The sequence below is a fragment of the Mytilus californianus genome, unplaced genomic scaffold (assembly GCF_021869535.1).
Source record: "Mytilus californianus isolate M0D057914Y unplaced genomic scaffold, xbMytCali1.0.p SCAF_1, whole genome shotgun sequence".
Classification (NCBI taxonomy): domain Eukaryota; kingdom Metazoa; phylum Mollusca; class Bivalvia; order Mytilida; family Mytilidae; genus Mytilus; species Mytilus californianus.
The window spans coordinates 43749698-43764198 of NW_026262581.1; positions in this window are offsets into that span (position 1 = coordinate 43749698).

Genomic DNA, 14501 nt, shown 5'->3' on the forward strand with positions numbered 1-14501 from the left:
ATGTAGATGTTTAACTCATTTTTGAACACTGAACACAAAAAAAAAGTATATAAAATCAGAATAAGAGTGCAAAATGTGCTGCTTTAATGGTCTCTAGTCTAACGGTCAGTATGAAGCAAGTGAAAAATGAGGTCCTATGCACATACAAGTTGAATTCCTTTTAGCAGATTTCACTGAATCTGTATCAAAAGCACTTATTACTGGTTGTTTGACCTTGTCTGTTTCACAGACTACCTTTATTTTCTTTTGTTTGAAAGCTAGTGGTTAAAATATTGGCTTTTGAGGCTGAAATTTCATGCCGGTTTTAAAAAGTAAAGTAAATAACTTTGCATCAAATCATACTGTCTACATATATAGTTGAAAGTGACAGTCATGTTACATCCAGGCTCCATGTTTTATCATATCTAAACAAAGATTTGAGCAAAAAGAGCATATCTCTATCTACCATATCATTTATATGCTTTTTAATATGCAAATGTGGGGAACGACCTAAATTGACAACCTGTTTTTTTAAGCTTGACATTGCTGAAGACCATTTTATTCACATGTGTTATGCTATTTGAAACTTATATTTCAATTAAAAGTACATTTATAACATGTAAAAGGTTTTTTTATAACTTAACAACTTCAGAAAATTGTGGTAAGTGAAAAATATTACATTTCATATAAGGCCTGACTTCATTTGAAAACCTCTATTTTTTGGCACAGGCTCATATAAAATTTACTTCTGGCCATTTTTTATAAGTCTGAAACATGAAGTATGCTATCTGTTGCTTTTAATAGGTGATAACTTATACATAGAAACATTAAAAAATGTAAGTTTTGGTATATTTTGGTTTTTAGAAGCCCAAATTTGATAGTTGAAATTGTTCTAATTCAACGCCACAATTCAGCACCCAAAGTTCAGATATAAAAAATGCCACATTTTTTATAATTGGTATCATATGGCTTTGAAACTTTGTAAACTGTTTTATAATACACTAAGCTTAAATCATGCCAAGTTTTATTAGAATTGGTCAAGTTTTAGACCCCTAATAGGCCCAAGACCACAATTAATGATCCCGCTTTTCGTTGTCCACGAATATAGTTCCTTTTAATTAGAGTGTAGTTTTTCTTAATTTTTTTTCTTTCCCTTCCTCACTCATTTCTTAGTTTTTTTTGGGTGGAAATAAAAGAAGAGAGGTGAAATAAACTTTTGGATGTTGTATTTTAACTGATTTTGATATGGAAAGAGTGATTAGGCCAGGTGCAAAAAGGTGATATTTACAGTTTTCGGAACATCTCTTGACTTGTCCATAGGGGTATGGAGGTGTATTGGCTAAATTTGTAAGAGTCATTGGTTCAATCTTTCTGAATTTTGGATATATTTTTGGACTAGTACTATACATTACACACACAAAAGATTTGACAAAAATGCAAAGTGCAATTTTTTTAATGAAACAAAACGTTATAAAGAACTAATAGGGGAATTTAATTGTGGTCTGTGGCCTAAGAGGTGAATTCAGGAAATATTGAATTTGTACTTTGACAACTTCCCTGAATGATCTATTGGTATTAATTTGTCAAACTACATGAGAATAAATGATTTCCACTTTTATTTGATAGAAATTTTGTAAAAAAGTGACATTTCAGCCTACATGCCCAAAATTGAACTTTTTCAGTTGTTTCAATATTTTTACAAAAGTAGCATGCTTACTTTCTCTCTGACAGATTATTCTGGTTTTTTATTTGTGTTTGTGGTATCTAATGTAGATGTTTAACTCATTTTTGAACACTGAACACAAAAAAAAGTATATAAAATCAGAATAAGAGTGCAAAATGTGCTGCTTTAATGGTCTTAGTCTAACGGTCAGTATGAAGCAAGTGAAAAATGAGGTCCTATGCACATACAAGTTGAATTCCTTTTAGCAGATTTCACTGAATCTGTATCAAAAGCACTTATTACTGGTTGTTTGACCTTGTCTGTTTCACAGACTACCTTTATTTTCTTTTGTTTGAAAGCTAGTGGTTAAAATATTGGCCTTTTGAGGCTGAAATTTCATGCCGGTTTTAAAAAGTAAAGTAAATAACTTTGCATCAAATCATACTGTCTACATATATAGTTGAAAGTGACAGTCATGTTACATCCAGGCTCCATGTTTTATCATATCTAAACAAAGATTTGAGCAAAAAGAAGCATATCTCTATCTACCATATCATTTATATGCTTTTTAATATGCAAATGTGGGGAACGACCTAAATTGACAACCTGTTTTTTTAAGCTTGACATTGCTGAAGACCATTTTATTCACATGTGTTATGCTATTTGAAACTTATATTTCAATTAAAAGTACATTTATAACATGTAAAAGGTTTTTTTATAACTTAACAACTTCAGAAAATTGTGGTAAGTGAAAAATATTACATTTCATATAAGGCCTGACTTCATTTGAAAACCTCTATTTTTTGGCACAGGCTCATATAAAATTTACTTCTGGCCATTTTTTATAAGTCTGAAACATGAAGTATGCTATCTGTTGCTTTTAATAGGTGATAACTTATACATAGAAACATTAAAAAATGTAAGTTTTGGTATATTTTGGTTTTTAGAAGCCCAAATTTGATAGTTGAAATTGTTCTAATTCAACGCCACAATTCAGCACCCAAAGTTCAGATATAAAAAATGCCACATTTTTTATAATTGGTATCATATGGCTTTGAAACTTTGTAAACTGTTTTATAATACACTAAGCTTAAATCATGCCAAGTTTTATTAGAATTGGTCAAGTTTTAGACCCCTAATAGGCCCAAGACCACAATTAATGATCCCGCTTTTCGTTGTCCACGAATATAGTTCCTTTTAATTAGAGTGTAGTTTTTCTTAATTTTTTTTCTTTCCCTTCCTCACTCATTTCTTAGTTTTTTTTGGGTGGAAATAAAAGAAGAGAGGTGAAATAAACTTTTGGATGTTGTATTTTAACTGATTTTGATATGGAAAGAGTGATTAGGCCAGGTGCAAAAAGGTGATATTTACAGTTTTCGGAACATCTCTTGACTTGTCCATAGGGGTATGGAGGTGTATTGGCTAAATTTGTAAGAGTCATTGGTTCAATCTTTCTGAATTTTGGATATATTTTTGGACTAGTACTATACATTACACACACAAAAGATTTGACAAAAATGCAAAGTGCAATTTTTTTAATGAAACAAAACGTTATAAAGAACTAATAGGGGAATTTAATTGTGGTCTGTGGCCTAAGAGGTGAATTCAGGAAATATTGAATTTGTACTTTGACAACTTCCCTGAATGATCTATTGGTATTAATTTGTCAAACTACATGAGAATAAATGATTTCCACTTTTATTTGATAGAAATTTTGTAAAAAAGTGACATTTCAGCCTACATGCCCAAAATTGAACTTTTTCAGTTGTTTCAATATTTTTACAAAAGTAGCATGCTTACTTTCTCTCTGACAGATTATTCTGGTTTTTTATTTGTGTTTGTGGTATCTAATGTAGATGTTTAACTCATTTTTGAACACTGAACACAAAAAAAAGTATATAAAATCAGAATAAGAGTGCAAAATGTGCTGCTTTAATGGTCTTAGTCTAACGGTCAGTATGAAGCAAGTGAAAAATGAGGTCCTATGCACATACAAGTTGAATTCCTTTTAGCAGATTTCACTGAATCTGTATCAAAAGCACTTATTACTGGTTGTTTGACCTTGTCTGTTTCACAGACTACCTTTATTTTCTTTTGTTTGAAAGCTAGTGGTTAAAATATTGGCCTTTTGAGGCTGAAATTTCATGCCGGTTTTAAAAAGTAAAGTAAATAACTTTGCATCAAATCATACTGTCTACATATATAGTTGAAAGTGACAGTCATGTTACATCCAGGCTCCATGTTTTATCATATCTAAACAAAGATTTGAGCAAAAAGAAGCATATCTCTATCTACCATATCATTTATATGCTTTTTAATATGCAAATGTGGGGAACGACCTAAATTGACAACCTGTTTTTTTAAGCTTGACATTGCTGAAGACCATTTTATTCACATGTGTTATGCTATTTGAAACTTATATTTCAATTAAAAGTACATTTATAACATGTAAAAGGTTTTTTTATAACTTAACAACTTCAGAAAATTGTGGTAAGTGAAAAATATTACATTTCATATAAGGCCTGACTTCATTTGAAAACCTCTATTTTTTGGCACAGGCTCATATAAAATTTACTTCTGGCCATTTTTTATAAGTCTGAAACATGAAGTATGCTATCTGTTGCTTTTAATAGGTGATAACTTATACATAGAAACATTAAAAAATGTAAGTTTTGGTATATTTTGGTTTTTAGAAGCCCAAATTTGATAGTTGAAATTGTTCTAATTCAACGCCACAATTCAGCACCCAAAGTTCAGATATAAAAAATGCCACATTTTTTATAATTGGTATCATATGGCTTTGAAACTTTGTAAACTGTTTTATAATACACTAAGCTTAAATCATGCCAAGTTTTATTAGAATTGGTCAAGTTTTAGACCCCTAATAGGCCCAAGACCACAATTAATGATCCCGCTTTTCGTTGTCCACGAATATAGTTCCTTTTAATTAGAGTGTAGTTTTTCTTAATTTTTTTTCTTTCCCTTCCTCACTCATTTCTTAGTTTTTTTTGGGTGGAAATAAAAGAAGAGAGGTGAAATAAACTTTTGGATGTTGTATTTTAACTGATTTTGATATGGAAAGAGTGATTAGGCCAGGTGCAAAAAGGTGATATTTACAGTTTTCGGAACATCTCTTGACTTGTCCATAGGGGTATGGAGGTGTATTGGCTAAATTTGTAAGAGTCATTGGTTCAATCTTTCTGAATTTTGGATATATTTTTGGACTAGTACTATACATTACACACACAAAAGATTTGACAAAAATGCAAAGTGCAATTTTTTTAATGAAACAAAACGTTATAAAGAACTAATAGGGGAATTTAATTGTGGTCTGTGGCCTAAGAGGTGAATTCAGGAAATATTGAATTTGTACTTTGACAACTTCCCTGAATGATCTATTGGTATTAATTTGTCAAACTACATGAGAATAAATGATTTCCACTTTTATTTGATAGAAATTTTGTAAAAAAGTGACATTTCAGCCTACATGCCCAAAATTGAACTTTTTCAGTTGTTTCAATATTTTTACAAAAGTAGCATGCTTACTTTCTCTCTGACAGATTATTCTGGTTTTTTATTTGTGTTTGTGGTATCTAATGTAGATGTTTAACTCATTTTTGAACACTGAACACAAAAAAAAGTATATAAAATCAGAATAAGAGTGCAAAATGTGCTGCTTTAATGGTCTTAGTCTAACGGTCAGTATGAAGCAAGTGAAAAATGAGGTCCTATGCACATACAAGTTGAATTCCTTTTAGCAGATTTCACTGAATCTGTATCAAAAGCACTTATTACTGGTTGTTTGACCTTGTCTGTTTCACAGACTACCTTTATTTTCTTTTGTTTGAAAGCTAGTGGTTAAAATATTGGCCTTTTGAGGCTGAAATTTCATGCCGGTTTTAAAAAGTAAAGTAAATAACTTTGCATCAAATCATACTGTCTACATATATAGTTGAAAGTGACAGTCATGTTACATCCAGGCTCCATGTTTTATCATATCTAAACAAAGATTTGAGCAAAAAGAAGCATATCTCTATCTACCATATCATTTATATGCTTTTTAATATGCAAATGTGGGGAACGACCTAAATTGACAACCTGTTTTTTTAAGCTTGACATTGCTGAAGACCATTTTATTCACATGTGTTATGCTATTTGAAACTTATATTTCAATTAAAAGTACATTTATAACATGTAAAAGGTTTTTTTATAACTTAACAACTTCAGAAAATTGTGGTAAGTGAAAAATATTACATTTCATATAAGGCCTGACTTCATTTGAAAACCTCTATTTTTTGGCACAGGCTCATATAAAATTTACTTCTGGCCATTTTTTATAAGTCTGAAACATGAAGTATGCTATCTGTTGCTTTTAATAGGTGATAACTTATACATAGAAACATTAAAAAATGTAAGTTTTGGTATATTTTGGTTTTTAGAAGCCCAAATTTGATAGTTGAAATTGTTCTAATTCAACGCCACAATTCAGCACCCAAAGTTCAGATATAAAAAATGCCACATTTTTTATAATTGGTATCATATGGCTTTGAAACTTTGTAAACTGTTTTATAATACACTAAGCTTAAATCATGCCAAGTTTTATTAGAATTGGTCAAGTTTTAGACCCCTAATAGGCCCAAGACCACAATTAATGATCCCGCTTTTCGTTGTCCACGAATATAGTTCCTTTTAATTAGAGTGTAGTTTTTCTTAATTTTTTTTCTTTCCCTTCCTCACTCATTTCTTAGTTTTTTTTGGGTGGAAATAAAAGAAGAGAGGTGAAATAAACTTTTGGATGTTGTATTTTAACTGATTTTGATATGGAAAGAGTGATTAGGCCAGGTGCAAAAAGGTGATATTTACAGTTTTCGGAACATCTCTTGACTTGTCCATAGGGGTATGGAGGTGTATTGGCTAAATTTGTAAGAGTCATTGGTTCAATCTTTCTGAATTTTGGATATATTTTTGGACTAGTACTATACATTACACACACAAAAGATTTGACAAAAATGCAAAGTGCAATTTTTTTAATGAAACAAAACGTTATAAAGAACTAATAGGGGAATTTAATTGTGGTCTGTGGCCTAAGAGGTGAATTCAGGAAATATTGAATTTGTACTTTGACAACTTCCCTGAATGATCTATTGGTATTAATTTGTCAAACTACATGAGAATAAATGATTTCCACTTTTATTTGATAGAAATTTTGTAAAAAAGTGACATTTCAGCCTACATGCCCAAAATTGAACTTTTTCAGTTGTTTCAATATTTTTACAAAAGTAGCATGCTTACTTTCTCTCTGACAGATTATTCTGGTTTTTTATTTGTGTTTGTGGTATCTAATGTAGATGTTTAACTCATTTTTGAACACTGAACACAAAAAAAAGTATATAAAATCAGAATAAGAGTGCAAAATGTGCTGCTTTAATGGTCTTAGTCTAACGGTCAGTATGAAGCAAGTGAAAAATGAGGTCCTATGCACATACAAGTTGAATTCCTTTTAGCAGATTTCACTGAATCTGTATCAAAAGCACTTATTACTGGTTGTTTGACCTTGTCTGTTTCACAGACTACCTTTATTTTCTTTTGTTTGAAAGCTAGTGGTTAAAATATTGGCCTTTTGAGGCTGAAATTTCATGCCGGTTTTAAAAAGTAAAGTAAATAACTTTGCATCAAATCATACTGTCTACATATATAGTTGAAAGTGACAGTCATGTTACATCCAGGCTCCATGTTTTATCATATCTAAACAAAGATTTGAGCAAAAAGAAGCATATCTCTATCTACCATATCATTTATATGCTTTTTAATATGCAAATGTGGGGAACGACCTAAATTGACAACCTGTTTTTTTAAGCTTGACATTGCTGAAGACCATTTTATTCACATGTGTTATGCTATTTGAAACTTATATTTCAATTAAAAGTACATTTATAACATGTAAAAGGTTTTTTTATAACTTAACAACTTCAGAAAATTGTGGTAAGTGAAAAATATTACATTTCATATAAGGCCTGACTTCATTTGAAAACCTCTATTTTTTGGCACAGGCTCATATAAAATTTACTTCTGGCCATTTTTTATAAGTCTGAAACATGAAGTATGCTATCTGTTGCTTTTAATAGGTGATAACTTATACATAGAAACATTAAAAAATGTAAGTTTTGGTATATTTTGGTTTTTAGAAGCCCAAATTTGATAGTTGAAATTGTTCTAATTCAACGCCACAATTCAGCACCCAAAGTTCAGATATAAAAAATGCCACATTTTTTATAATTGGTATCATATGGCTTTGAAACTTTGTAAACTGTTTTATAATACACTAAGCTTAAATCATGCCAAGTTTTATTAGAATTGGTCAAGTTTTAGACCCCTAATAGGCCCAAGACCACAATTAATGATCCCGCTTTTCGTTGTCCACGAATATAGTTCCTTTTAATTAGAGTGTAGTTTTTCTTAATTTTTTTTCTTTCCCTTCCTCACTCATTTCTTAGTTTTTTTTGGGTGGAAATAAAAGAAGAGAGGTGAAATAAACTTTTGGATGTTGTATTTTAACTGATTTTGATATGGAAAGAGTGATTAGGCCAGGTGCAAAAAGGTGATATTTACAGTTTTCGGAACATCTCTTGACTTGTCCATAGGGGTATGGAGGTGTATTGGCTAAATTTGTAAGAGTCATTGGTTCAATCTTTCTGAATTTTGGATATATTTTTGGACTAGTACTATACATTACACACACAAAAGATTTGACAAAAATGCAAAGTGCAATTTTTTTAATGAAACAAAACGTTATAAAGAACTAATAGGGGAATTTAATTGTGGTCTGTGGCCTAAGAGGTGAATTCAGGAAATATTGAATTTGTACTTTGACAACTTCCCTGAATGATCTATTGGTATTAATTTGTCAAACTACATGAGAATAAATGATTTCCACTTTTATTTGATAGAAATTTTGTAAAAAAGTGACATTTCAGCCTACATGCCCAAAATTGAACTTTTTCAGTTGTTTCAATATTTTTACAAAAGTAGCATGCTTACTTTCTCTCTGACAGATTATTCTGGTTTTTTATTTGTGTTTGTGGTATCTAATGTAGATGTTTAACTCATTTTTGAACACTGAACACAAAAAAAAGTATATAAAATCAGAATAAGAGTGCAAAATGTGCTGCTTTAATGGTCTTAGTCTAACGGTCAGTATGAAGCAAGTGAAAAATGAGGTCCTATGCACATACAAGTTGAATTCCTTTTAGCAGATTTCACTGAATCTGTATCAAAAGCACTTATTACTGGTTGTTTGACCTTGTCTGTTTCACAGACTACCTTTATTTTCTTTTGTTTGAAAGCTAGTGGTTAAAATATTGGCCTTTTGAGGCTGAAATTTCATGCCGGTTTTAAAAAGTAAAGTAAATAACTTTGCATCAAATCATACTGTCTACATATATAGTTGAAAGTGACAGTCATGTTACATCCAGGCTCCATGTTTTATCATATCTAAACAAAGATTTGAGCAAAAAGAAGCATATCTCTATCTACCATATCATTTATATGCTTTTTAATATGCAAATGTGGGGAACGACCTAAATTGACAACCTGTTTTTTTAAGCTTGACATTGCTGAAGACCATTTTATTCACATGTGTTATGCTATTTGAAACTTATATTTCAATTAAAAGTACATTTATAACATGTAAAAGGTTTTTTTATAACTTAACAACTTCAGAAAATTGTGGTAAGTGAAAAATATTACATTTCATATAAGGCCTGACTTCATTTGAAAACCTCTATTTTTTGGCACAGGCTCATATAAAATTTACTTCTGGCCATTTTTTATAAGTCTGAAACATGAAGTATGCTATCTGTTGCTTTTAATAGGTGATAACTTATACATAGAAACATTAAAAAATGTAAGTTTTGGTATATTTTGGTTTTTAGAAGCCCAAATTTGATAGTTGAAATTGTTCTAATTCAACGCCACAATTCAGCACCCAAAGTTCAGATATAAAAAATGCCACATTTTTTATAATTGGTATCATATGGCTTTGAAACTTTGTAAACTGTTTTATAATACACTAAGCTTAAATCATGCCAAGTTTTATTAGAATTGGTCAAGTTTTAGACCCCTAATAGGCCCAAGACCACAATTAATGATCCCGCTTTTCGTTGTCCACGAATATAGTTCCTTTTAATTAGAGTGTAGTTTTTCTTAATTTTTTTTCTTTCCCTTCCTCACTCATTTCTTAGTTTTTTTTGGGTGGAAATAAAAGAAGAGAGGTGAAATAAACTTTTGGATGTTGTATTTTAACTGATTTTGATATGGAAAGAGTGATTAGGCCAGGTGCAAAAAGGTGATATTTACAGTTTTCGGAACATCTCTTGACTTGTCCATAGGGGTATGGAGGTGTATTGGCTAAATTTGTAAGAGTCATTGGTTCAATCTTTCTGAATTTTGGATATATTTTTGGACTAGTACTATACATTACACACACAAAAGATTTGACAAAAATGCAAAGTGCAATTTTTTTAATGAAACAAAACGTTATAAAGAACTAATAGGGGAATTTAATTGTGGTCTGTGGCCTAAGAGGTGAATTCAGGAAATATTGAATTTGTACTTTGACAACTTCCCTGAATGATCTATTGGTATTAATTTGTCAAACTACATGAGAATAAATGATTTCCACTTTTATTTGATAGAAATTTTGTAAAAAAGTGACATTTCAGCCTACATGCCCAAAATTGAACTTTTTCAGTTGTTTCAATATTTTTACAAAAGTAGCATGCTTACTTTCTCTCTGACAGATTATTCTGGTTTTTTATTTGTGTTTGTGGTATCTAATGTAGATGTTTAACTCATTTTTGAACACTGAACACAAAAAAAAGTATATAAAATCAGAATAAGAGTGCAAAATGTGCTGCTTTAATGGTCTTAGTCTAACGGTCAGTATGAAGCAAGTGAAAAATGAGGTCCTATGCACATACAAGTTGAATTCCTTTTAGCAGATTTCACTGAATCTGTATCAAAAGCACTTATTACTGGTTGTTTGACCTTGTCTGTTTCACAGACTACCTTTATTTTCTTTTGTTTGAAAGCTAGTGGTTAAAATATTGGCCTTTTGAGGCTGAAATTTCATGCCGGTTTTAAAAAGTAAAGTAAATAACTTTGCATCAAATCATACTGTCTACATATATAGTTGAAAGTGACAGTCATGTTACATCCAGGCTCCATGTTTTATCATATCTAAACAAAGATTTGAGCAAAAAGAAGCATATCTCTATCTACCATATCATTTATATGCTTTTTAATATGCAAATGTGGGGAACGACCTAAATTGACAACCTGTTTTTTTAAGCTTGACATTGCTGAAGACCATTTTATTCACATGTGTTATGCTATTTGAAACTTATATTTCAATTAAAAGTACATTTATAACATGTAAAAGGTTTTTTTATAACTTAACAACTTCAGAAAATTGTGGTAAGTGAAAAATATTACATTTCATATAAGGCCTGACTTCATTTGAAAACCTCTATTTTTTGGCACAGGCTCATATAAAATTTACTTCTGGCCATTTTTTATAAGTCTGAAACATGAAGTATGCTATCTGTTGCTTTTAATAGGTGATAACTTATACATAGAAACATTAAAAAATGTAAGTTTTGGTATATTTTGGTTTTTAGAAGCCCAAATTTGATAGTTGAAATTGTTCTAATTCAACGCCACAATTCAGCACCCAAAGTTCAGATATAAAAAATGCCACATTTTTTATAATTGGTATCATATGGCTTTGAAACTTTGTAAACTGTTTTATAATACACTAAGCTTAAATCATGCCAAGTTTTATTAGAATTGGTCAAGTTTTAGACCCCTAATAGGCCCAAGACCACAATTAATGATCCCGCTTTTCGTTGTCCACGAATATAGTTCCTTTTAATTAGAGTGTAGTTTTTCTTAATTTTTTTTCTTTCCCTTCCTCACTCATTTCTTAGTTTTTTTTTGGGTGGAAATAAAAGAAGAGAGGTGAAATAAACTTTTGGATGTTGTATTTTAACTGATTTTGATATGGAAAGAGTGATTAGGCCAGGTGCAAAAAGGTGATATTTACAGTTTTCGGAACATCTCTTGACTTGTCCATAGGGGTATGGAGGTGTATTGGCTAAATTTGTAAGAGTCATTGGTTCAATCTTTCTGAATTTTGGATATATTTTTGGACTAGTACTATACATTACACACACAAAAGATTTGACAAAAATGCAAAGTGCAATTTTTTTAATGAAACAAAACGTTATAAAGAACTAATAGGGGAATTTAATTGTGGTCTGTGGCCTAAGAGGTGAATTCAGGAAATATTGAATTTGTACTTTGACAACTTCCCTGAATGATCTATTGGTATTAATTTGTCAAACTACATGAGAATAAATGATTTCCACTTTTATTTGATAGAAATTTTGTAAAAAAGTGACATTTCAGCCTACATGCCCAAAATTGAACTTTTTCAGTTGTTTCAATATTTTTACAAAAGTAGCATGCTTACTTTCTCTCTGACAGATTATTCTGGTTTTTTATTTGTGTTTGTGGTATCTAATGTAGATGTTTAACTCATTTTTGAACACTGAACACAAAAAAAAGTATATAAAATCAGAATAAGAGTGCAAAATGTGCTGCTTTAATGGTCTTAGTCTAACGGTCAGTATGAAGCAAGTGAAAAATGAGGTCCTATGCACATACAAGTTGAATTCCTTTTAGCAGATTTCACTGAATCTGTATCAAAAGCACTTATTACTGGTTGTTTGACCTTGTCTGTTTCACAGACTACCTTTATTTTCTTTTGTTTGAAAGCTAGTGGTTAAAATATTGGCCTTTTGAGGCTGAAATTTCATGCCGGTTTTAAAAAGTAAAGTAAATAACTTTGCATCAAATCATACTGTCTACATATATAGTTGAAAGTGACAGTCATGTTACATCCAGGCTCCATGTTTTATCATATCTAAACAAAGATTTGAGCAAAAAGAAGCATATCTCTATCTACCATATCATTTATATGCTTTTTAATATGCAAATGTGGGGAACGACCTAAATTGACAACCTGTTTTTTTAAGCTTGACATTGCTGAAGACCATTTTATTCACATGTGTTATGCTATTTGAAACTTATATTTCAATTAAAAGTACATTTATAACATGTAAAAGGTTTTTTTATAACTTAACAACTTCAGAAAATTGTGGTAAGTGAAAAATATTACATTTCATATAAGGCCTGACTTCATTTGAAAACCTCTATTTTTTGGCACAGGCTCATATAAAATTTACTTCTGGCCATTTTTTATAAGTCTGAAACATGAAGTATGCTATCTGTTGCTTTTAATAGGTGATAACTTATACATAGAAACATTAAAAAATGTAAGTTTTGGTATATTTTGGTTTTTAGAAGCCCAAATTTGATAGTTGAAATTGTTCTAATTCAACGCCACAATTCAGCACCCAAAGTTCAGATATAAAAAATGCCACATTTTTTATAATTGGTATCATATGGCTTTGAAACTTTGTAAACTGTTTTATAATACACTAAGCTTAAATCATGCCAAGTTTTATTAGAATTGGTCAAGTTTTAGACCCCTAATAGGCCCAAGACCACAATTAATGATCCCGCTTTTCGTTGTCCACGAATATAGTTCCTTTTAATTAGAGTGTAGTTTTTCTTAATTTTTTTTCTTTCCCTTCCTCACTCATTTCTTAGTTTTTTTTGGGTGGAAATAAAAGAAGAGAGGTGAAATAAACTTTTGGATGTTGTATTTTAACTGATTTTGATATGGAAAGAGTGATTAGGCCAGGTGCAAAAAGGTGATATTTACAGTTTTCGGAACATCTCTTGACTTGTCCATAGGGGTATGGAGGTGTATTGGCTAAATTTGTAAGAGTCATTGGTTCAATCTTTCTGAATTTTGGATATATTTTTGGACTAGTACTATACATTACACACACAAAAGATTTGACAAAAATGCAAAGTGCAATTTTTTTAATGAAACAAAACGTTATAAAGAACTAATAGGGGAATTTAATTGTGGTCTGTGGCCTAAGAGGTGAATTCAGGAAATATTGAATTTGTACTTTGACAACTTCCCTGAATGATCTATTGGTATTAATTTGTCAAACTACATGAGAATAAATGATTTCCACTTTTATTTGATAGAAATTTTGTAAAAAAGTGACATTTCAGCCTACATGCCCAAAATTGAACTTTTTCAGTTGTTTCAATATTTTTACAAAAGTAGCATGCTTACTTTCTCTCTGACAGATTATTCTGGTTTTTTATTTGTGTTTGTGGTATCTAATGTAGATGTTTAACTCATTTTTGAACACTGAACACAAAAAAAAGTATATAAAATCAGAATAAGAGTGCAAAATGTGCTGCTTTAATGGTCTTAGTCTAACGGTCAGTATGAAGCAAGTGAAAAATGAGGTCCTATGCACATACAAGTTGAATTCCTTTTAGCAGATTTCACTGAATCTGTATCAAAAGCACTTATTACTGGTTGTTTGACCTTGTCTGTTTCACAGACTACCTTTATTTTCTTTTGTTTGAAAGCTAGTGGTTAAAATATTGGCCTTTTGAGGCTGAAATTTCATGCCGGTTTTAAAAAGTAAAGTAAATAACTTTGCATCAAATCATACTGTCTACATATATAGTTGAAAGTGACAGTCATGTTACATCCAGGCTCCATGTTTTATCATATCTAAACAAAGATTTGAGCAAAAAGAAGCATATCTCTATCTACCATATCATTTATATGCTTTTTAATATGCAAATGTGGGGAACGACCTAAATTGACAACCTGTTTTTTTAAGCTTGACATTGCTGAAGA